The 23,486-nt window shown below is 47.7% G+C and overlaps 1 protein-coding gene across 8 annotated transcripts in view; it reads right to left on the reverse strand.

Annotated features, from left to right (window-relative positions):
- R3HDM2 (R3H domain containing 2) overlaps positions 1–23,486 on the reverse strand; it is a 218,916-nt gene that overhangs the window by 55,581 nt on the left and 139,849 nt on the right. The window contains exon 2 of one of the 8 annotated variants that reach the window (XM_073319344.2): positions 244–339. The exons of 6 other annotated variants lie outside the window; for them this stretch is intronic. The gene's annotated coding sequence lies outside the window, so the exon portion shown is untranslated. Of the gene's footprint in view, positions 1–243; positions 340–9,572; positions 9,595–23,486 lie in introns of those variants that run through there. One more of the 8 variants, XM_073319351.2, reaches the window with a different exon arrangement.

The raw sequence follows: 23,486 nt of genomic DNA on the forward strand, positions 1-23,486 counted from the left end.
CTCATGTAATCCATACTCTGACATTTCCAGCATCAAGACTCCTAAAAGAACCTTGTGATACAAAGACATCAACTGGGCCACAACAACAGAGGTGTTCGCCACATGCATTAGTACTTGAGCACAAGGGGGAACCAATAAATATAGAGCATAGTTGTCCTCTGGGCTAATGAAAGTCAACTTTTGGTAGCCCATCAATTCACAGCCAACCACAGATCGGATGGAACAATAGTTTAACCAACTTACTATCTGTTGCACTTGTTCAGAGTCTGTCATCCTGTGAATTGTAAAAGCTTCTGAGGACGTGGCTGGGGAGCTTGGCACAAACCATGGCTTCTGGACCTACACGTGTTTTCAAAAGGAAGTTTTTTAATACAGGGATGAGCTGCCTGAGTTAAACAGCAGATTGCAAACTCCCCAGAGCAGGGATCGAGTCTCACAGGTGTGCAAAATACCTTACCCTCTTAGGAGCTGTATAAATATACAACAACTATTATTCCCTTGCTGGAAAACAGACAGCAGAAGTATACAATGCATGTACTGAACTGTTACATTCACTGCCCCGAAATAAATATTTTAGAAAGCTATTTAAAGTACGATTACAACGCAAAAAAAAAGATCCACATCAGTGAATCTCAGAGCCTGGGTCAGCTGACTCAGACTCATGCTACAGGGCTAAAAATAGCAGTGTAGACGTACCCTTCCACACGAGTTACCGCTGCTGTTCATTTCACTGTCAACTCATAAAAATGCAAGGCATACAGGGAGCATGCAGAAAAGCCATCTCAAGCTGCAAACTCATCAGACTTCACAAGACAAGCAGCGGTAAGCTTGGACAGCACGTGGATGGGACCCCACCCCCTCCTTAGGCCAGTATAAGCTCTGTAGGGAGAGGTGGAGGTGCTCCTCCCTTTGGGTCAGCATTATCCATTTTATCACTGATAACAGTGTAAAGGTGCAAACTGCAGGACCCCACATGGTTGGGGCTGTTGACCTTCAGATATCAATCCAAGTTTTTCTCTTGTGCCTATCACTGTGGTATCTGAACGCTAAGACAGACTCGGGGATCTGAGCGCATGCAGTCAAAGGAGTTCCCATGGTGCTTGTCACAAGGTGTAAAATTCCAAATTCTGCAACTCCATTCTTGTTCCTCTAATTCCCCTGCAGTTTTCAACTCAGTGCTGGTTCTTTTGTCACTTCCTGTCCCGAACGGTAATTGTAGTATTCCTGTACATCTGCATACAGCAGCCAGCTTACGTTCCAGAGGGGGCTGCATTTCAGTGGCAAGGAAGACAATTCCCTTGAATATCTTCGTTTTTAAACTAAGGGCTGGAGAAAAGCTGACAGGCAGAGCACACGGTTTGGACAGACACATCCTTTAGGGAAGGATTTATTCAAGGGGATACTCTACAGCCTAGTAAATAGGGAAGGATAGAGGTTGATAAAGTACAGGTAGGAACGGAAGAGAAACAATCAAACAAGAGTCCCATTCAATTACGTCACATCAAGGCAGATAACTAAATATTGACAACTTTTCTAAATGCTTGTATACAAATGCAAGAAGTCAAAACACTAAGATGGGTGAACCCGAGTTAAACGAGGCTATTGATAAAACAGGCTTCACAGAAACGTGGTGGTACCATGATAATCAATGGGAGACGGTAACACCAGAGTACAAAATATAGAGGAATGACCGAGCAGGTTGCTCTGGCGTGGAAGTGGCACTTTGACCTGTGAAAGAAAGCACAGAGTAAAACATAGTGAAAACCGTAAATGGATCAAACTGTGCCACAGAACCTCGATGGACAGAAATCTCCTGCTTGAATAATTCAAGTGTGGCAATAGGAGTGTACTACGGACCACCTGACCAGGACGGTGACAGCGATTCTGAAATGCTCAGGGAGATTAGAGAGGCTACAAAAACAGCCAATCAGTAGTAATGGGAGATTTCAACTGTCACCCATTGCCTGGGAAAATGTCACCCCAGAACAAGATGCAGAGAGAGAATTTCTAGACACTGCTCCTTGGAGCAGCCACTCCTGGAACCCGCAAGGGGAGCAGCAGTTCTTGGTTTAGTCCTAAGTGGCATACAGGATCAGATCCAAGAGGTGACTATGGCAGAACCGCTCAGTGATAGCGACCATAACGTAATTCAGTTTAACATGCTTGTAAGGGGGAGGGGCGTATACCAGAAGAGCTCACCACAGCAGCATTTCACTTCAAAAAGGGGAACTGCACAAAAAAGAGGAAGCCAGTTACAGAGAAATTAAAAGGAGCAGTCACAAGAGCGAAATACCTGCAAGCTGCATGGAACCTAAAAATGTCATTATGGCACAACAGAGTGAAAGAGGTGGTTAGAGACAAAAAGACATCTTTTAAATACTGGAAGTCAAATCCTACTGAGGAAAATAGAAGGGATCTTAAGCTCTGATCTTAAACTCAAACTCAATTGTAAAAGTATAATTAGGGAGGCCAAAAACAAATCTGAAGAGCAACTAGCAAAATACACACAAACTAAGAGCAAAAGGTTTTTTTTAAAGTACATCAGAAGCAGGAAGCCTGCCAAACAATCAGTGGGACAATCAAGGTACTCAAGGAAGACAAGGCTGTTGAGGAGAAACTCAACGAATTAATTTGATGGGTCTTCAAGGCTGAGGATGTGAGGGAGATTCCCACACCTGAGCCATTCCTTTTAGGTGACAAATCTGAGGAACTGTCCCAGATTGAGGTGTCAATAGAGGCGGTTTTGGAACAGACTGATACATTAAACAGTAATAAGTCACCAGGACCAGATGGTATTCACCCGAGAGTTCTGCAAGAACTCAAATGTGAAATTCACAAAAAGAAAAGGAGTACTTGTGGCACCTTAGAGACTAACCAATTTATTTGAGCATAAGCTTTCATGAGCTACAGCTCACTTCATCGGATGCTAAGTGATCTATTGCTTAAATCAACCTTTGGCAGATAGCTAATGTGATGTGATTTTTTTTAAAAATGTAAAAGAGGTGATTGTGGCAATTACAGGCAGGTAAGACTACCTTCAGTACCAGGCAAACTGGTTGAAACTACAGTAAAGAACAGAATTATCCGCCCCACAGATGAACGTGATACGTTGAGGAAGAGCCAATACGGCTTTTGTAAAGGGAACTCACGCCTCACCAACCTATTCAAATTCTTTGAGAGTATCAAACAAACACGTGGGAAAGGGGGATCCAATGGATATAGAGTACTTGGACTATCAGAAAGCCTTTGACAAGGTCCTGCCCAAAGGCTCTTAAGCAAAGTAAGGAATCATGAGATATTGGGGAGGTCCTCTCATGGATCAGTAACTGGTTAAAAGATAGGAAACAAAGGGTAGGAATAAAAGATCAGTTTTCACAGTGGAGAGAGGTAAATAGCAGGGTCCTCCAAGGATCTGTACTGGGACATGTGCTATTCAGCATATTCATAAATGATCAGGAAAAAGGGGTAAACAGTGAGGTGGCAAAATTTGCAGATGATACAAAATTACTCAAGATAGTTAAGCCCAAAGCAGACTGCGAAGAGTTACAAAGGGATCCACAAAACTGGGTGACTGGGCACCTCAATGGCAGATGAAATTCAGTGTTGATAAGTGCAAAGTAATGCACATTGGAGAATATTATCTCAATACACATACAAAATGATGGGGTCTAAATGAGTTATCAGTCAAGAAAGAGATCTTGGAGTAATTGTGGGTATTTCTCTGAAAACATCTCCTCAATGTGCAACTGCAATAAAAACAATCTAACAGAATGCTAGGAACCATTAGGAAAGGGGCAGGGAATAAGACGGAAAATATCACAATGCCGCTATATAAATCCCGCACCTTGAATATTGTGTGCAGTTCTGGTCAACCCATCTCAAAAAAGACATATTAGAACTGGAAAAAGTACAGAGAAGGGCAGCAAAAACGATTGGGGTACGGAACAGCTTCCATATGAAGAGAGATTAAAAAAAAGACAGGAACTCTTCCTAGTAGAAGAGATACAAGTAAGGGGGATACGACAGAGGTCTATAAAATCATGAATGCTGTGGAGGAAATGTATAAGGTAGCATTATTTATCCTTTCAAACAACTTAGGAACCAGGGGTCAGCCAAAGAAATTAATAGGCAGCAGGTTTTAAATAAACATAAGGAAGTCCTTCTTCACACAATGCAGTGTCAACCTGTGGAACTCATTGCTGAGGGACATTGTGAAGGCCAAAAGTATAAGTGATTTCAAAAAAGAATTAGATCAGTTCATGGAGGATAGGTCTATCAATGGCTAATAGCCAAGATGGTCAGGGACGCAACCCCATGCCCTGGGTGTCCCTAAACCTCTGACTGCTAGAAGTTGGGACTGAATGACCGTGGCTGGATCACTTGATAAATTGCCTTGTTCTGTTCACTCCCTCTTAAGCATCTGGCACAGGCCATGGCCAGAGACAGGATACTGGGCGAGATGGACCATTGGTCGGACACACTATGGCCATTCTTATGTTCTGATCTCGCAGTGTTTTGGAGATCCTGCTGGATGGGAGAAGGTGCCACATCAGTGCGAGATTATAATTTCGATGGGATTAAGAAGTGTACTAACCATCCTGCAGCATGCCTGAAAATAGCCATTGCCGTGCTAACCCGCCTGTGAGAGAGGAAAGGATATTTGCAGCCAGGCAGAGATGGCTGACAATGACAGGCAGGGACTCGAGCCATTTCCATGCCCCAGAACCACAGCCACAAAGCCTGAGCTGGGCTTTTAGCAGATGAAAACTCAGCCAAACTCATGATAAAACGACACCCCTGCAACTCTGCTCATGTGCAGGGGGGAGAAGGTCAGCCAGAATCCTCCATTTTTCTTCCCACAGCCTCAGATGGAAGGCTAGGGCTGGCAGGCGGTCCCCACTGAGAAGTTTGCAGCTCCTGCGGTGGCCAGGGTGGGGGTGTCCCTCTGTTTCCTCCCTTAAGGAAGGAGTGGTGCTGCTCTCCCACCCCAGCATCGTCTGGGCCGTCCTGCAAACGCTGATCCATTGCACTGCCTTTCTTGTTCATTTCAGAAGGTGCAACATGACGACTTACATCCCAAAAGCCAGGTCAGGATCTGGCCTTGCATTGCTGGGTCTAGGGAAATGGGACTGGTGCACATTTTAAGCCTAACCGCAGTCTGGCTTGTTTTGCCCCACAATGTCTTGGGGTGGGGCGGGGAAGCGACTTATCTCCAGGCTGAATTTGTACTTTATAAACCTCCCTGAATAATGCAGGGATAACACAAATCTTCTGATGCCTAAAATGGTCTCAAGTGTGAACACAGTATTTAGCTTGACAAAGTGCCATTTAAATATAGGCCACTGCAACAACAGAGCTCTTCTACCAAAGCACGGCAGCTTGAACTGGCTCGGTCACAGATTTCAAAGCACCTGGATTCTTCCAGAGCCGTGAAACACCTTCCTTTACTAAGTTCTGAGCAACAACAAGAAATAATCATCCAGAATCTTATCATCAAACCCGACTTTAAACCCAGAGGCTCCTCAAAAAGCAGAGCCAGACACAAACTCCCTCTTAGCAGACCCTGTTGGTTCCCTCGCAGCAGGATGGACGGAGCTCAGGGAATAGGCTCATAGAGGGAATAAAACAACCTGGCACATACAAAGCAATTTACTCGTCCCTTCATTTCTGTGCTCCCTTTCCCACTACTGCCACAGTCGAGCTCAGCCCACTGGGCAATCCCGTCCCGAGGACATCACAGCCTGCTTCCATGGAAATGGCTGTCGTCACTGAATCTGGCTGTGAGATCAAAGGGAGGGGATAAGCAGATAGGGAAAGCCCATTTTCAAACACGAATCTTTGATTTATAGCATGAGTGGCAGGAAGATTCGCACACGAAAGGTAGCGGGGATACAGGATCAGCTGTGATGCATTCCGAGTGCCCAGCTCTCCAGGCTCCAAATTCCCTGAGCTACCCACGGACCGGCCTCTCAAACGCCCCTCGTGTTAGTCCCAAAGTTACCCGTGCTTCACACAAATACAGCGCTCCCCTCACTTTTATTGCTCAAAATGGTTAGACTCACTAAACTGTGGCACGGATGAGATTTTCACAAGGACAACAGATCAGTCAAGCATCTCACGCCCAATAAAAGCCAATATGATTTGGGTGCTTGACTCCCACTGAAGCTCACTTCATCGGCTGTAGCTCACGAAAGCTTATGCTCAAATAAATTGGTTAGTCACTAAGGTGCCACAAGTACTCCTTTTCTTTTTGCGAATACAGACTAACACGGCTGTTACTCTGAAACCTGACTCCCGCTGGTGTCTTTGATAACCTCTCCCACTGGGTCCCCCACGTGCATTTTGTCTTTAGCACCACAAACCATGAGAAACTTAACATGATGGGGTGGGGGTCACAGCTATGCATAAGCCTGACCCTGCTGAAAATCCATTCCCAAAAGGTACCTGTTAGCCAGTGACACAACATAGATTTCACTTGCTGTTAAAGCGGAGACACTTGAGAGAAGACAATTCTACTCCCCAGGTCATAACACAGCAAACCGCAGTAGCTCCTTATACTGCACCCACCACGAGACTGTCCAGCACTAGGTCTACATGACACTTTCGATTCATTTTAAACTCCTAATGTCTCAGGTGCTTTGAATTTTTTCTCCCCTCTGAGAGGCCAGATTTGTCTGGGATTTAATACATTCTTTGCCATCTATAGCACTTTTCACACAAGGATCTCAAAGCACTTGGCAATTATTTGTAATACCATAGGAGCACCTGAGAGCCCTAGTCATGGACCACTAACCCAGTGTGCTAGGCACTATACAAACCAGTGGATGGGTAATGCATACCCTCCTTTTACACAGGTGGAGAGGATCGCACAGGGGGGCAGACAGAGTCCCTGGCTCTAGTCAGTAGCCACTCAAGCTTAAGGCTGATTTACTTAGAAAACATGATTGTTATGGTGGGCGTGACTATGCAAGATCGAGGACCTCACTGCACTAGACCCTGCACAAATAGAGCGACACACGCAGTCCCTGCCCCAAAAGACCTTACGATCTAAATAGACCAGACAGACAAAGTGAAGGGAACAGTATTAAGCAAGCAGAAGCAACAAGGGGATGGTTTGCCAAAAGAAGATGGGTTTAAATGATGCCAGAAAGAGGTATTTAAATCATATTCTATTAGTGGGGTTACAAGGTCTCCTCCTAAAGCTCACAGGGATTTTGGGGTCAGAGCTTCCCCCCTCCGCCTGATCTAAAGTCTTGGATGGGGGGGGCGAGGGAGGGAGAAGGTGGACATCGATGAGGAAGGACCGAGGTTTCCTCTAACTGTGGAAGCTGTAAATATCCGTAGCCAGCTCCTCACCAGGTTGCCACACAAGATAGATCTCTTTAAAGAGAGTACCTTGTCTCTCCATATCACACCAATTTTCCTTCCCCATCACTGGCTATTACTGTGCTTGCTCACAGACAGGGGAACTGCCATCCCTGACGTCAGCGATTAATGAGGGTTGTCCACCACAGGGGTTTCCTGAAAAGCTAGCAAGAAATTATCCACCTTCTTTCTACAGTGTCAAGATTCACTAAGCCAGCTCGGCTCTGCCTTGGGATTTCTTTAACCCTTCCAAGGCTGGAATGTTAACCCCTGGCACAGTTCCCTCCGCCAAAGCGTCCTATCTCTGCAGAATTCCCTCCATCTGAACCAACAACAGAAACAGACTATGCCAGCTAGAAAGACACTTGCAAACGCCAGGTTGGCAGCTTGTTTCGGGAAAGGGAGAAGGGTGTCTAAGAGTAAATACAGCTTTTAACCCCTTCTTCCTTGAGAATCGAGCAGGCTTTCAGGTGCCATGTCGGTGCCAATTGGAACTGTAAGCTCAGCAAGGTAAAGACAACCGGCAGAAAGCACCAGCCAAGCTGCTAAGTACCAGTACTTGGAGAGCACTGATTCTGATCAAAAGTTCACTGACTTCTTATCAGCTTCTGAATGGGAAGATGCAAAATGACAGACACATACACAGACTGAAGGCCAAACTACACAGCAGCTACACTGCAGAAGATGCCTGGATAGCTTTCAATTAGGGGATTATACCGGAACAATAGGATCGGGGTTGAGTTAAGCACAGTTGTTAAAACCTTCACATGGTTTAAGCATCATCTGAAGTGTGCCAGCCACTGGTGAACTTTTGTTGAAAAAAGGGTCTACATGCCAGCACTTGCTCATCCTCAAACCTCTCCCCTTCTAGGGCTCCTGCTCCTACGTCATCACGCTGTAGCAGAAGATAGCTCTTAGCCACTGGACATTTTACGCAGCCATCAGGTATCGCAGCAACTACGAATGACCAAGCCATGGATGTTTTCAAAGGAAGAGGCAGAAATGGAATAGATCAAGGAATAAAATCCAATGCTGAGATGATGAGAGGGGGGGAAAAACAGCTGCAACTTTGAAATGCCAGCTCCGGGAGCTGGGTTTGAAAATGGAAGGGGACTTGGGGAGGGGATAAAGAATCCCAGTCCCCCACCTCCTTGCTGAAAACCTAAGGGATTGCTGAAGTGTCACCATTCAAAGCAGCAGATGCTGCTGTTATTTTCAGACCCTCCCGCTCCAGGTGATGCTCACAAATCTAGATTCTGGGGCTTTTTCCAAAATAAACAAACAAACTAGCCTCATTTTCAGGGGGAGAAGGAAAGAGGTCCATTCAGCTACCAGCCCTCCCATCATATTCAGCAGAACCAGTTCCCAACACTGGCTCTAAAGTGGAGAGAATGCCATTTCGAATGGGATTTTCTCCTGTATTATAAAGCAACTCTTTGGAAGAGGGGTGGGGAGGTTTGGAGGTGCAGAAGAACACCTCATGAGTCTGTTAATATCCAGCCCAACACAGCAGGACATTCATGATGAGAAAAATCTTAGCCAGAAGAGGTGGGGAGAGGGAGAAACAGCCCTGTAGGAAATCTAACTGCATAACTTAGCCTGAATATCTCAAATGGCACGCGGCCAGCCAGCTAGTCAATTGCTCACATCCGAATAGTCAACATGCAGCTTTAATCCAAACAACCCCCTCTCTCCCGCCCCGAAATTTAATTTGGCAAAGCGGGGGGGGGAAGGGGGCTTCTCTTTTTAACTTGAGAAGAAATTGCCAGGAGCAAGGTGCACAAACGCGCAGCCAAAATGCAACAAAGCTTGATAGCCCGGCGTGGGGAACTCCTTAATGACATGGAGGAACGCAGTATGTATATGGGGGATTCCCTTGTTTCCTGTAGCTGCATCCACAGCATCACAAAAGCCTCAGCTCCAGCTCACAACCCCCTGAACAAAATCCGGACATCAAAGGGGGAGAGACTAGAGAGACTCTTGCACTAACCGGAGCACTGAACATTTCTTTAATTAATCCCATTCAACCAACAGAAACCCTGACACTCATTCACCATACTGGAGTGGTACAGAAACCGCCATCATTTAAAACGCTATCAATATCATATTCTGTATCTAGAGAAACGAATCTCCGGTGATCTCTCTAGCTCAAATTCACCGGAGACTTTATTCTAAAAATAAACTCACCCCCGTGGTTCTGCACTCACCGCAAGTCATCTATTTCCCGTTCTCAACCGAGACTTCATCGCCAGGACCGGTTCTAGAGGAATTTTGCCAGGAGATTTTTGCTTCTTGGAAGCCTGCTCCCCCCCCACCCCCCCCAGCCCCCACCCCTGAATGAAATGCTAGCTATCTTTGCTGCTGGTATAGCAAGCTAATTGCTCTGATAAGCCACTCTGAAGCAAAGCAGAGCCCAGCTGTTTGGAAGGATGTCACAGAGCTCTGCCAATAGGCACATACACACCCCCTCTCCTTCTCATTCAAATACTTCAATGGAGCTGCCTCCGCAAGGCTCAGAGAAGGCTTTAAAGATACAGCATCCTTTCTACTGCCAGGCACTAAAACTACTGTCGAAAAGATCACCCAATAAACAGAAGCATCTTCTTCGAAGGGAATGGAAGCGTTCGGATAGTGCTGTGAAGAGTGCCGTGTAAAAGCTGAGGTAGGTTAGGGACAGGTTCAGATGATTATCACTTTGCTCTCTCACCATCATCTCCAAGCCAGTGGGAGGCTTGCATTTCTAACAGCTCCATTTTAATCTTTTTTTTTTTTTTTAGCATTTATTATTGGTTCAATGCTGACAATTCTTGCACTCCCTAGAATGCACAACCCATAGACCGCCGTGAGGAGATTTTAAGCCGCTCTCTTACTTCACTTTCGCCAGTGAAGAGGATCTTCGAAGTCATGCCGAACTGCACGAAGTGGTGCACAAACACAAAGGCTGGGTCTACACTAGAAAATTAGGTCAGCTGAACTGTATTGCTCAGGGCATGAAAAATCCACATCCGCGGGGTGCAGACAGTGCTAGGCTGCAGAAGAATTCTTCCATCGACTTAGCTAGTGCCTCTCGGGGAGGCGGATTACCTCCGCCGACAGGAGAGCCCCTCCAGTCGGCGCACATAGCGTCTACACTGAAGCGCTGCAGCAGTGTTCCAGGCCCATCGTTAGAGAGGGTCCAACCTACAAAGCGCTTACAACCGAAACAGACAAGACAGAGAGAGGGGGAGAGAAAAGGAGGATCACCATCCCTGATTTACAGATACCATCACCACCACCACCTAGGGCTTAGCTAGCACTTTGCATCCATCGATCTCAGCAGGTCAGTAATCATCACCCCCATTCTACGGATGGGGAAACTGAGACTCAGAAGGAAGAGACTTGCCCAAGGTCGCCCGCAGACAAGGGGCAGACCTCGGAACAAAGCCCACATCTTGTGTCCCAGTCCAGCACAGAGATTAAGGGTAAAACTTTCCAAAACATCTAAGCGACTTAGGAGCCTAAGTCCTATTTTCAAAAGTAACTTGAACTCTTAGGAACCTATGTCCCATTGACTTTCAATGAGAAATAAGGTCCTAAGTGCGGTGTCACTTTTGAAAACGTTACCCTAAGTGACTTGCTGCAAGTCTGTGTCAGTCAGGACTGGAACCCAGGTGTCCTGAGTCCCTCAAGACGTGTGTTTTGTTTGGTTCCTGATGCTGCTTGACATATATTCCACACTGGATCACTTGATGATTACTTGTTCTGTTCATTCCCTCTGGCATTGGCCACTATCAGAAGACAGGACACGGGGCTAGATGGATCTTTGGTCTGACCCAGTATGGCCACTATTATGTTCTTATATTCCAACATACTTGGAGTAGCATGATGAATGACTGTCTTAAGCTACAAAGAAATCTTTTTAATTATTTTAGAATCATTAAAAAATAGACTTGTGTCATGTCTGGCAGACTGTCCTTCTGATCTGCCTTTACAATGGTTGCAAAGTTAACGTAATCCTTTGTATTCTTCGGCTCTACCCAAATACAGTGCAACAGTAACCCTATTTCTTAAAGTAAAACAAACATTAGAAGCCCAACCCTCTTGAACAATACAACAAACGTACGGTCTGATTTGGGAAGGCAGCCCTGTTCAGAAAAGCACTCAAGTCGGTGCTTAAATTTAAACACATGCTTTAAGCCCCATGCAACTTAAGATGTTTAAAGTGCTTTCCTGAATCAGCGCCTTATGGTACGTCTACACTGCAGTTAAAGACCCACGACAGTGTCTCTCAGAGCGTGGGTCAACTGACAAGCTCACAGGGCTTGGACTGTGGGCCTCAGAACAGCAGTGTTGACATTCGGTTGGAGTCCGGTCTCTGAAACCAGCAATGGGGGGTCAGGTCTCGGAGTCCAGGCTCCAGCCCAAGCCCAAACATCTAAACATTTGTTAGCCCCACAGCCAGAGTCAACCGACCCGGGCTCTGAGACTCGGTGCCACAGGTTTTCCTCTGCAGTGTAGACGTATCTTAGAGCCCACGGGAACAACACACGAATATTCTTAACCAGCCATTCTTCCCTCTAAAACCTTTCGAGATGTTGGTAATTGCAAATAGTCTCCTCACACTCTCTGCCCAAGGAAACATTTACATCAGAAGCTGCAAAATGGAAAGACACAGATCCATAGCGTAAGAGTTCCTTAAATCCCGCCCCCATCACTACAAGATCTTTCCTCCATGCCTGACCAGCACACACAAGACTAAAAGGCTTGCTCACAGTCACACAGGGAGTCTGAAGCGGAGCAGGGAAATGAACCCAGGTCCCGCGGTCCCAGCTCTTCTGAAACGGGACCCTATGTGTAGACTTGGAAGGATTCGATTTTTATCCATGACTGTTGATGTTCCCGTACACACACAAACCAACAAAAAACATATTTCCATCCATGATCATCAAAATGTACAGGGAGGCGAAGTAAGAAAAATGCTTCTTGAGAACTTCTTGGCGTTTGCTTTAAGGATATTTACGGTGTCTATCCTGACACGTGATGTTGACAGCTTGTGTTTTAAACGGTTATAAATCTTAACTTTTTGAATCTCCACATCTATTGTCTTTAAATAATCACTGTCTGACACCCCCCACTGTCTGATCCCCCAGAACTTCCCACCACGGTGCAAATGTCAAATTGATAGAAAGTGAAAAAAAGCGCTTGAAAATAAATATCAAGATTATCAGTCCAAACAATCATTCTGCCAAGCCTACCTACGTGTCGGGAGTGTGCCCTGACTGCCTAACGTGGGCCCTGATCCTGCAAACGCCCAAGGGAATAACTCCATACACACACCATCCCCTTGAACGGAATGGACTGGAATTCCTCCTTGCAGAATCAGGGCCTGAGGCTGCAAGACTGGCGCGGCAGGGGCTGTCTATTTCTCTCTGTCCTAGAGGTGGGCTCTCAGCAAAGCTGAGGAGTCAGAAGCGAAGGGAGGCAGTGACTGGCTGGCTCTGCAGCAGCTCTATGCAGGCTGCGCATGCTCAGTGGCAGAGAGCGTGTGCTCAGAGTGACTCCCTGTGGCAAGTGAGCCCAGCTAAGCGGCAGGGCTCTCAGTGATTAGCCCTGGAGCTCTGCACTCTGGTTTTGCTCTTCAGGCCAGCAGGACTTCACAGGGCTGCACAAGGTCCAGATTCTCAAGCTCCTCCAAAAAGAAAAGGAGGACTTGTGGCACCTTAGAGACTAACCAATTTATTTGAGCATGAGCTTTCGTCAGCTACAACTCACTTCATCGGATGCATCCAGCTGTAGCTCACGAAAGCTCATGCTCAAATAAATTGGTTAGTCTCTAAGGTGCCACAAGCACTCCTTTACTTTTTGCGAAGACAGACTAACACGGCTGTTACTCTGAAACCTGTCAAGCTCCTCCGTGCATGGAGTAGCTACAGACTTGCACAAAGGATTAAGTACTTGGCAAACTACCGGCAAGCCTTGCGCGTGCCAGGGATCTTAGCCCAGCACAGAGAAGACCCAGCTAACTGGCCCACCATGCACTCTGCAGGCCAAAGGCTCCTTTGCCATTCCAGTGAGTCTCTCCAACCCGTCCCCGCTCAGACTCGGGGTAGCTGAGATCAGCCCCTGGTGTACGGGAGCTGTGCAGCATCAAAATTAGCAGTGGCGTAAAAGGAAATCCGTAGCATGCTCCAGCCCCTACTGTGCTGCCTGGCCTTCCTACCCTCAAGGAACCTCATGCTTCAGAGGGTGTGACAGCGTGTGGCCAAGCAGGCCTGGCACATATCCAAGAGGAGTGTGCAAAGCTGCAGGGGCCCTTTGGTTTAAACACCACAGCTGGTTATTAAGCCAGACTTGAAGCAGAGAGGAAAGTGCTGCAGGGCCGGACCAACGCAACTTCCTCCCTCACAGCATAGCCACCTGCAGGAGGCTCAGCAGGGGCAGGGTTCACAGCTTCTCCCCAGGGACCTTTCAGAGCGCTGCACTGGGAGGAACGGGTGCATGAGTACAGACTAATCAGGCCCTTTTAAAGATGGCAGCCTAAATACATGTCTCATTTCCGAGCCAGCGGCATTTCACCTTCATTAAACAAACATGTGTGAGGCTTTCCTCAGCTGCATCTGTCCCCCAGCTGGGAGGCAACAAATCCTGGGTGGGAGGAAGTGACAGTGAGTCAGCCCCCCCCCAGACCGTCTGGATTGCAGCAGGGGGCCGGGTAAGTCCCGCATGTAACTTGCACAGCTCCCGCTTTTCACAGCTGAGCACCATTTGCTCAGACCCCGTGTGCGTGCAATGAAAACTAGGTCAGAGACAGGGAAGCGCAGGAGAGATGCTGAAGCAAAGGGTATTGTTTGTGCTCCAGACTTGCAAGGAGGCTGCATGGGAATACCGGGGAACAGGCCAGCAGCACAGGTGTGAAGAGCACCCCCAGGCTGAACCTTCCCTCCCAAGCAAATGCAGATGAAGCCCTTGCAGCTCTCCCCGCTTGTTGCCGAAGGGGTCACCTGGTTATTGGGCGTATCCCAAGAGCTACAATACAAGGTGCTCCCTGGAGTGTAGTTTCTAGCCTCGTCTGCACTAGAGCTCACGAAGTACACACTTCATGGCACTGAACCGGTGGGACGGCACTGATGGAAACCCCCGTCATGCAGCCACGTCCTCCCAGCGTGAAGCTGCCGCAGCACGGTGAGTCTGTATGTACAAGGCTAGCTCGTACCACTGAAACCCTGCAGGAGGTTGGGTGAGGGGCAGTGCTTATCTATGGATTTCAATATTTAAAGGGCACCCATGTGTCACAGTTATTAATCAACCCCTCCCCCTCCAGCCCAGAAAGGGGCTGGGAAAGACTATCAATCTGGGCTCTGAGTTCCAGAGTTGAGGATCCTTGCTGACAGCACTTCAGCTGCCAGGTCCCTCCCATTTCGCGTGAGCATCGCAGCCGACCTCAGCAACTGCAGCATCGTACTAGGAGAGGCCGAGTAGTATGCAGGCAGCACCGCACCTGTGTAAGGATGCTTGGGTTGAAACCAGCTCCTTCAATTGCATTCAGCAATGCGCTGGAAGCCTGCGTAAATCCCGGTGTGCAAGGAGAAGGTGCTGCTGGCAGAAACACTGCTCAGCCAGGGGGTCAGCAGAGTATGCCCAGCAGCCATTTCCAAGCACATCGTAGTCATTCAGCCTGGGTTCCCGATGGGGCTGAGGGGAGCTAGGTGAATAGGGCGCCAAACTCACTAGGTCTCCTTTGCAACCACAGGCCCTGGACACAGAGACATGGATCTGTGTAGCAAAGAGTGGGAGGGACAGCGGGGATGAGGAGAATAGCTACTTGGGCCAGAGGGCTGGCGGAGGGAGGGGCCATCAGATCCACGCTTACATCAATGCAGTGACACCCCTCCTCACCCCCCCAGTGGCAGGTACTACAGAGCTGTGGTGGAGCCCTATGCCTGCAGGAGGAATTCTGTCCCTCAATCTCTTTAGTTCCCTGTACTCTCTCGGGCTTTGAATGGGGAAGGAGGACCCAGTGGCCCACACTTATTTTATCAGACACCTGCCCCTTGGGTTATTAACACTGTGGGCTCACTCCTAATCCAGGTAGTTTTCTTCCATATAGTCAATAAAGGGAAGCAAACATGATCCAAGTAGGAAGCATCCTCTCCCTGCTGTGGGTTCCCAAAGGCAGGTGTTTCTCGGGCCCCTGTTGCCGTTGGACCAAAAGCCCATGGATTTGCCATCAGCAGGGATCTAGGAAATCTCCCTAGCGAGACCGTGCTGCTAACTGGGTGAGGTGCTTTAGATAAACATCTCAACTGATACCCCAGAGTCCTGGTGGGGAACGGCCCGTGGATGCCGTGGGGCTGGGGAATTGCATCAACTGTGCAGCTATGGCCGAGCGAGCTGCGGCCTGTGCTCTCTTGGGCATTGCCAGCCACATTCCCGTTACAGCAAATGTATAATCAGTGGGAGGGAAAGAGGCAGAGGGGGCCGCTGGACTCCAAACAGCATGTAGCTACTTTGGGGATTTGCCCCAATTCCAGCCATGGGGGTAGGTGCCCCTGTGCAGACGGGCAAAGTCATTATTTGCACGGGGAGAGTTTTGCTGTACTGCACACTGCAGCTTATAGCTGTTTACAACTACCTACTCCAAGTGGTTATCCAGGTACAACAACCCTGATAGGGCAAATCTCCAGGGAGGGAGGGGGCCAACACCCCGAGGCCTGGGACGGAGTCCCCCACAAATCAGTGGGCCTGTGCCAATGCCACCTGCCGGCCGCTACGTGCTTCCCGCAGAGCAGGCTGGTACGAGGACACAAAAGAACAGGGACAAAGCCCCGAAGAGGAGCCACATGGGGTGCATGGGAAATGAGAGGGTTCCAAATCTCGGGGCCATCCAGGACTCTTGCTCAGCAGCCTTCACGTGCACTAACATAAGCAGGGAGTTCAATTTGCACACTTCAGCTCAAGAACTCCAGAGCCGCGGCTGCTGCCCTCACCTCACCCCCGCCACCAGGAAACACCGGGCCGCTGCTGTGCTGCACAAACCCAGAACAAGCTGCAAGCCTCCCTTGCCACCTCTGCGGAGCAAGGCAGCCCAGGGCCATGCCAGGACACTGCTAGAGCCCGCACCCCGTAGCTTAGCTATCAAATGTAAGCCAGCCCTAAGGAGGCTGGGTTGGCCACGGAGAGTGGGAGAGGAGAAGGCTAAAATTAGGCCATAGCGAGAATTAGCACTTTGCTAGTTAGAATCCTATAAGAAAGTGTTTTGCCCTAGATTTGCGTTCCAGTGAGCAAAAGTATCAGCTCCCTGTGAATCACAGAAGCATCATATGGAAAGCACTGCAAGGCATCGCAGTTGTCTGCTGCTCAGAGACTTGATATTAATGGCAGGCTGCGCCGGCTGCATTTTGGCATTTCAAATCGCGTGCTGCCGCTTATCTCGCTTAACTATTAATGGGGCCAGCCTGCTCTTCCAGCTCACCTCCCACCAAGATTTCCAAGGCATAACGACGACGGGAGGGCCGCAAACGACCAAGCACATTGGTAGGGATATGCCTGTCCCAAGCCAACAAGAACATGATGCTAAGCAGCTTTCTGGTTCGTAAACGTTTCTGGATGGACTCCCAGCGCGAGAGGTGGGGATCCAATCTCGGCCCGACACAGAGGACTGGTGTAAATGAAGGAGCTGCCCTGGTTTTCTATTACCGACTACACCCACAATCCATGACACGCATTAGGGGATGGACCCTGCACCATTAGAGCCAGTGGGGGATCCTCCTTGGATGGGAACAGCTCGCAGATTAATCCCCAGGAGCACACGTCATACAGCTTCGCCTCCTGGCAGGCAGGCCAGAAGCAATGCTGCACTTGATGCATGTTCTACCTCCATTGCATTACTCCTCTTCTACCTTTTGCGCCGACTCCAGGCCATGGGGCACCGAGCAGGGATTAGAGACTCAGTGTGGAAATCCCAGCTTTCCCTGAGGCGCTGCCCAACCTTGCTCAGTAGGCTTCTCTCCATGAATTTATCTAGTTCTTTTTTGAACCCTGTTATGGTCTTGGCCTTCACAACATCCTCTAGCAAGGAGTTCCACAGGTTGACTGTGCATGGTGTGAAGAAATACTTCCTTGTGTTTGTTTTAAACCTGCTGCCTGTTAATTTCATTTGGTGACCCCATTTAGTTCTTGTGTTATGAGAAGTAGTAAAAAACAATTCCTTATCTACTTTCTCTACACCAGTCATGATTTTATAGACCTCAATCATATCTCCCCTTAGTAGTCTCTTTTCCAAGCTGAAAAGACCCAGTCTTATTAATCTCTCCTCATACGGAAGCCGTTCCATACCCTTAATAATTTTTGCTGCCCTTTTCTGAACCTTTGCCAATTCCAATATATCTTTTTTGAGATGGGGCGACCACATCTGCACGCAGTATTCAAGATGTGGTCGTACCATGGATTTATATCGAGGCAACATGATATTTTCTGTCCTATTATCTACCCCTTTCTTAATGATTCCCAGCATTCTGTTTGCTTTTTTGACTGCACGTTGTGTGGATGGTTTCAGAGAACTATCCACAGTGACTCCAAGGTCTCTTTCTTGAGTGGTAACAGCTAACCGTAACAGCTGGGGAGGAGCAAGGCAGGGGCTGTGCGCAGCACCAAGGTTACGAAATACTCCTGGCGGACAACCCTGCAGCTGGGACACCACCTGTGTGCAGCGGCTCCTCTCGCATGCAGTTCCAGCCAGCAGCACAGCACATTCCACGCTCCTGCTGGGGACGCAGGGAGGAAGGACAGCTGCTGCTGTCTCTCCTCCACCAACGCCTCCCCTAGCAGAGGAGAGAGCCTGTGTTGTGCAGCTCCTTCCCTCCCACTAAGGGACAACCCCCTGCCACCTTGCGGGAGAGGCCAGAAGTAAATAAGAAGGGATGGGGGAGAAGGGATCATGATAAAGGGAAGCCAACCCCAGCAGGGAATAGGTGCAGAAGGAGAGTAAAGGGACAGGAGGAGGAGAGACAGAAGGAGAAGAAATGAAGTGATGAGACACGCTCAGGGAAAGAGTGCAGAGGAACTGATCAATTTCAGCAGGCAGCTCAAAAATTCCTCAGAAATAAAGTCCTTCCCACCCACTCCTTTTAAACACTGACATTCCCTTCTCCTTTGGATAAGGGTCTGTATTGGGGAAGAGGAGAAATATAGAGAAAAAATTGCCACCCACCCCAAAACAAATGAAATCTCACACACACACAAGGGAGCCCAAAGCAAGCTTTAGCCGTCACACCCATCTGCATCCCAACCTAGTGGGGTACTTGACCAAGGGAGAGGCTCCTGCTTCTCCCTCTCTCCCTGAGCTGCAGCCAGAGCAAAGGGCAAGTTGTCAGCAGCCAAAACAGCGAAACGGAACTCCATTGTGAACGCAAACGAGGGACTAGGGCAGCACAGCAGTTCTCCCCTCCCTGCCGCCCGGGCAAAGCCAATATTAACTACAAAAAAATCGGAATGATCACCCATTATCGCAGGTTGTGGCCAAACTCCCATCATCCCTTGCAGCCCCTTCTGAGCTGGGGCTAGCGTGATTTGACATGAACCAAATCTGTCAACGGCTCAAGACAGACACGTGGGCACCAAGGAGCAGTGGAAAGAACGTACTGCTCCATTCAGCTCCAAACAATGATAAATAATTCAGGAAGAGAAATGCCGCAATACAGAGCGCAGCAGGGTTTAAAAATAGAACATACACTGAAGTCAGGGGAACGGGGAAGAGGGAAAAGCTGTACAGAAAATGGATCTGCATCGACGAGACACTGCAACCAAGCCACCCAAAACTCGGCTTATTGATTTATTAGGAACTCAACAATACAACCACGATTTGGATTGTGGTAGCATCTAAGAACCAGAGTCCTGGACCAGGACTGTGGGTTGATACTTAAAAAGGCATCAACATTTGTCCTATCTTTTTCAGAAGAAGAACTGTATTGTCCAGGCAAGTATATCCGGGGGGCGGGGGGGGGGGGCGGGGGAAGGAACACTCCTGAAAGCAAAACCTCCTTTCTTGTGACCTTTTTAGCTAGCCCCATGCTCGCACATGTGGCTGTTATGCAAAAGTGACCCAATAACTAACACGTCCATTTGTGTGATGGAGGGAAAGAGACGGTCAGTAAACATTTCGTTTTCCCAAATAGCCCATGGTTTAGTACAAAAAATAAAAAATTACTAGGGAAGGCAACTTCAAAGGCCTCTCCGTGGAAGTGAAAAAAGTCCACTTCTCAGGAATTCAATATTCTGGGAACTCTCCATTGCAACCCGGCCTATTGCCTCTCTCCTTCACAATGGAGTCCCCTCGGCTATCTTGCTCAACCCTTAATGCAGTTTTAATGAAAAATAATCACATTTTTAACCTGACATGTGAACTGCTAATATATGGAAGACTTTAAATAAAGAAAAAATACATACAAAAATAAATGGACCCAGTATTACAATTGAGAGGCCCGCGATTCGATCAATATTTCATTTTGAAATGCCCTCATGATCTTAGGAAAATCTACTTGTTCTTGAAAAGTTAGTCTGTAACAAAACACCCACCGCTGTCTCCTGCTTGCCAGACTGCCCCTGCCTTCTGTTCCTGTGAGGGGAGCAGAGCAGCAAGAGAGCCAGGAATCCTGCTCACCCAATGCTTCGGAGAGCAAAGTGGTTTGTATATTTCAGTGCCAGAGCAGCGAGGCTGAGCAAAAGGGACGTTGGGATGCATGCTCATCCGCCTGCAAACCAAAACACAGCTGCTGAGCATCTAATTTTAGGTCTTTCCCTGCCTGGCCTCAACCAGACTAGAGATTTTCATGGTATTGTTTACATCTCCTACGACTAGGGGCTACCCATGGCAAGCACTGGGCTGCTATCTGACACCGCAGCGTAAAGAAGATATAAAAGCCAGGCACAGAGTGAATGTGAATTATCTATAGTGATGCTGATACTGCTTTGCTGCCGGCTGCTATTTCAGAATTGCAAGTAACATTACTTTACTGTAGGCAAAGATCATGGAAATAACCTGAGTCCAGTGAACTGGGGTGTGGTTTTTGTTTGTTTGTTATTTAAACTATTTACTGGAATTTTAAAGAATGGAACATTAATGAGAACAGCCCCCAAATTTTCCAAACGTAACAGAGACCAAGCTGTACTGTAAATATCTATTGAAAGCACACAGTAGGCATTTACAGTTATGAACAAGGATATTTGCTTATAGATTCATCCTCTAATGGATTCTCAACTGTTAAAAAGCCAGGTGGATCTCCATCCCCAATTTGAGTAATTCTCTTTCAGATACTCAATGAAGGGAGCCAAATCTGAGGGAACTGGACTTATTTAGTCTGCAGAAGAGAAGAGTGAGGGGGGATTTGATAGCAGCCTTCACCTACCTGAAGGGGGGTTCCAAAGAGGCTGGAGCTCAGCTGTTCTCAGTGGTGGCAGATGACAGAACAAGGAGCAATGAGGGGGAGGGATAGCTCAGTGGTTTGAGCTTTGGCCTGCTAAACCCAGGGTTGTGAGTTCAATCCTTGAGGGGGCCATATAGGGATATGGGGCAAAAATTGGGGATTGGTCCTGCTTTGAGCAGGGGGTTGGACTAGATGACCTCCTGAGGTCCCTTCCAACCCTGATAGTCTATGATTCAAGTTGCAATGGGGGAGGTCTAGGTTGGATATTAGGAAACATTATTCCACTAGGAGGGGGGTGAAGCACTGGAATGGGTTACATAGGGAGGTGGTGGAATCTCCATCCTTAGAGGTTTTTAAGGCCCAGCTTGACAAAGCCCTGGCTGGGATGATTTAATTGGTGTAGGTCTGCTTTGAGCAGGGGGCTGGACTAGATGATCTCCTGAGGTCTCTTCTAACCCTAATCCTCTATGAGTCTATGAAATCTGATTGCCAGCAGCCTCTCCTCTTTGATTTATAGACAGCAACCTTTTAATCTTGAATCTCTATCACCATCATATCTACCCTTTATCCCCATGTCAGTCATTCCGGAAGTCTTCCTAGTAAGATCATTCTGTGTTTTTTAAGCAGAGACGCTAGGTGCACAAAACGTGCTGAATAAATATCTAAAATTACAACAGATAATAACTGTAGAAAACAGACCTTGGGCTTCCTGGGGTTGATGTGGATTGCATTACTACAGGTATAAGTTTTACCATGCCATTCCACTAGCTTTTTAACTTTAGGCATGCCCCAACACATGGAATAAGAGCTTGTCTACATGGGAAAATTATTCTGGAATAAAGTAGATTGGGAATTTAAAGCACAAAAATTATTCTGCAATAACACCCTGTGTGGACACTCAATCTGGAATAAGAGTGCCTATTTTACAGTTTAGCTTAATCCACTTTGGAATCCCCATTGCAGAATAGGCATTCCGGTCAATTTCCTTATGTAAACAAGCCCAAGTCTCCTTTCTGGGGATTCCATCCTCAGCCTGATTGGAACATTGGGAGCTTGTACTGAGTAGGACCAATTCAGAGCAGAATACTAAAGGTCCCAAACTTGGGTGACCTCTGCTAGGTACCAAGATAGTATGTGTCAGCTTTGAATGCCATGGAGCCTTCATTGGAGAGTCTTCATTATTTATATTCAAATAATTAGCAAAGACATTCGAGGAAGCCTAACGATCAGGCTCACCGTCAGTGAAGGGTGACGACTGTCGAATCACATCCTGCCTTTGGACTATCTCTGGCTACAGACCCACAAATGCTTGCAGTCCTGTAGGAGAGCAGAGCGGAGGAGACAGATTGCCTCTCTATAGGGCTGCAGAAAGGATGATGGACCTACCTCAACAGCAGGCTTTGGCATTACATGAGCCACAATGACCTAGGAGGATTAAGCCAGGCTGGGGAGCAGTTCAAATGCAAAGATGGGTTAAAAAGCCATTCAGCCAAGTGCAATAACCCCCACCCAGGCCCCCCACAGAAGTGAACCAGAGACACAACCCCTCACTGGGAGAGGTAGCCCAACCGGTATGCTCTGGTAAGAGTCACACAATGCCCCAAGAACATGGTGCGGTGAACCTGCATTGCCAGAGGTCAAGGTCTCAGCGAAGAGCCTGGCGTCATTAAGGCTAGGTCCACGCTACAGAGCCTATGCCGGCATAACCCGCTAGGGCAGATGCAGCTCACACTGCCAGGGGGAATTTTTCTGCTGGGATAGGAACACCGCCTCCTTAAACAACGCTAGCTATGCCGACATAAGCGCTTGTCTGTCGGCGTAGCTGCTTCCATACTGGGGGGTTTGCTGGCATAGCTAGGTCACTAGGGCTGTGTTTTTTCACATCCCTGACGGACATCACAGGTATCATCACGGGTATCATAGAATCATAAGACAGGAAGAGACTTCGAGAGGTCTTCTAATCCAATCCCTTGCACTCAAGGCAGGATTACGTACTTTCTAGACCACGGTATTATCTAGACATAGCTATGCCAATATAAGTTTCAAGTGCAGACCGGGCCCAACAGAAAACGCAGTAAAACTAGGGCTCCCAGGTGAAATAATAAATATTGCACAAAGCATGTGCTCTAAATGCCTGCCTGCGCTCAGCAGAGAACACTGTGGACCCATTCATTGTACTGGTTGGTTTCTGTGTTCTGAACAGGTTTACCACATCCTTCACCCTTCTGGCTAAGGAGGAGGGGATTACTTCTGTCCCCTAATGGGATAAGCCGCATTTGGGACAAGGAGTTCTTGCCAGAGTAATAGGCTGTGTGGTCAGAAAGAACAGGATTAATGACTTCTCAATGTGAACCACACCAGGAAAATGGAAAAGGCCATAAAAGTGAGTAATTAGCCACTCAAGTTCCAGTCATTCGTGCCAACTAAGTTTGTATTCCTGACGTTTAGCCAAAATCTTAAGGCCTCTTCTCAGCTAAATTTCATGACACTTCTCCATCAATCTCCATGAAATTCAAACGAGTCAGTCTCACAAATGTTAAAATATTGGTTGCTTCTGCCCCATATTAATATATTATAACCACAACAGATATTATTTACAAACAATATTCAGCAACTCCCAGCTCAATGAGGAGTGAGTGTGTCAGTGTAGTCTGTCCTTCAACCTTGACTCTGCGATCTAATCACGCAAAGCAGGAGGCTGAAACCCAGGACTCCTGGGTT

Source organism: Lepidochelys kempii, chromosome 20 (genome assembly GCF_965140285.1).
Source record: "Lepidochelys kempii isolate rLepKem1 chromosome 20, rLepKem1.hap1, whole genome shotgun sequence".
In the NCBI taxonomy this organism is placed as follows: Eukaryota; Metazoa; Chordata; order Testudines; family Cheloniidae; genus Lepidochelys; species Lepidochelys kempii.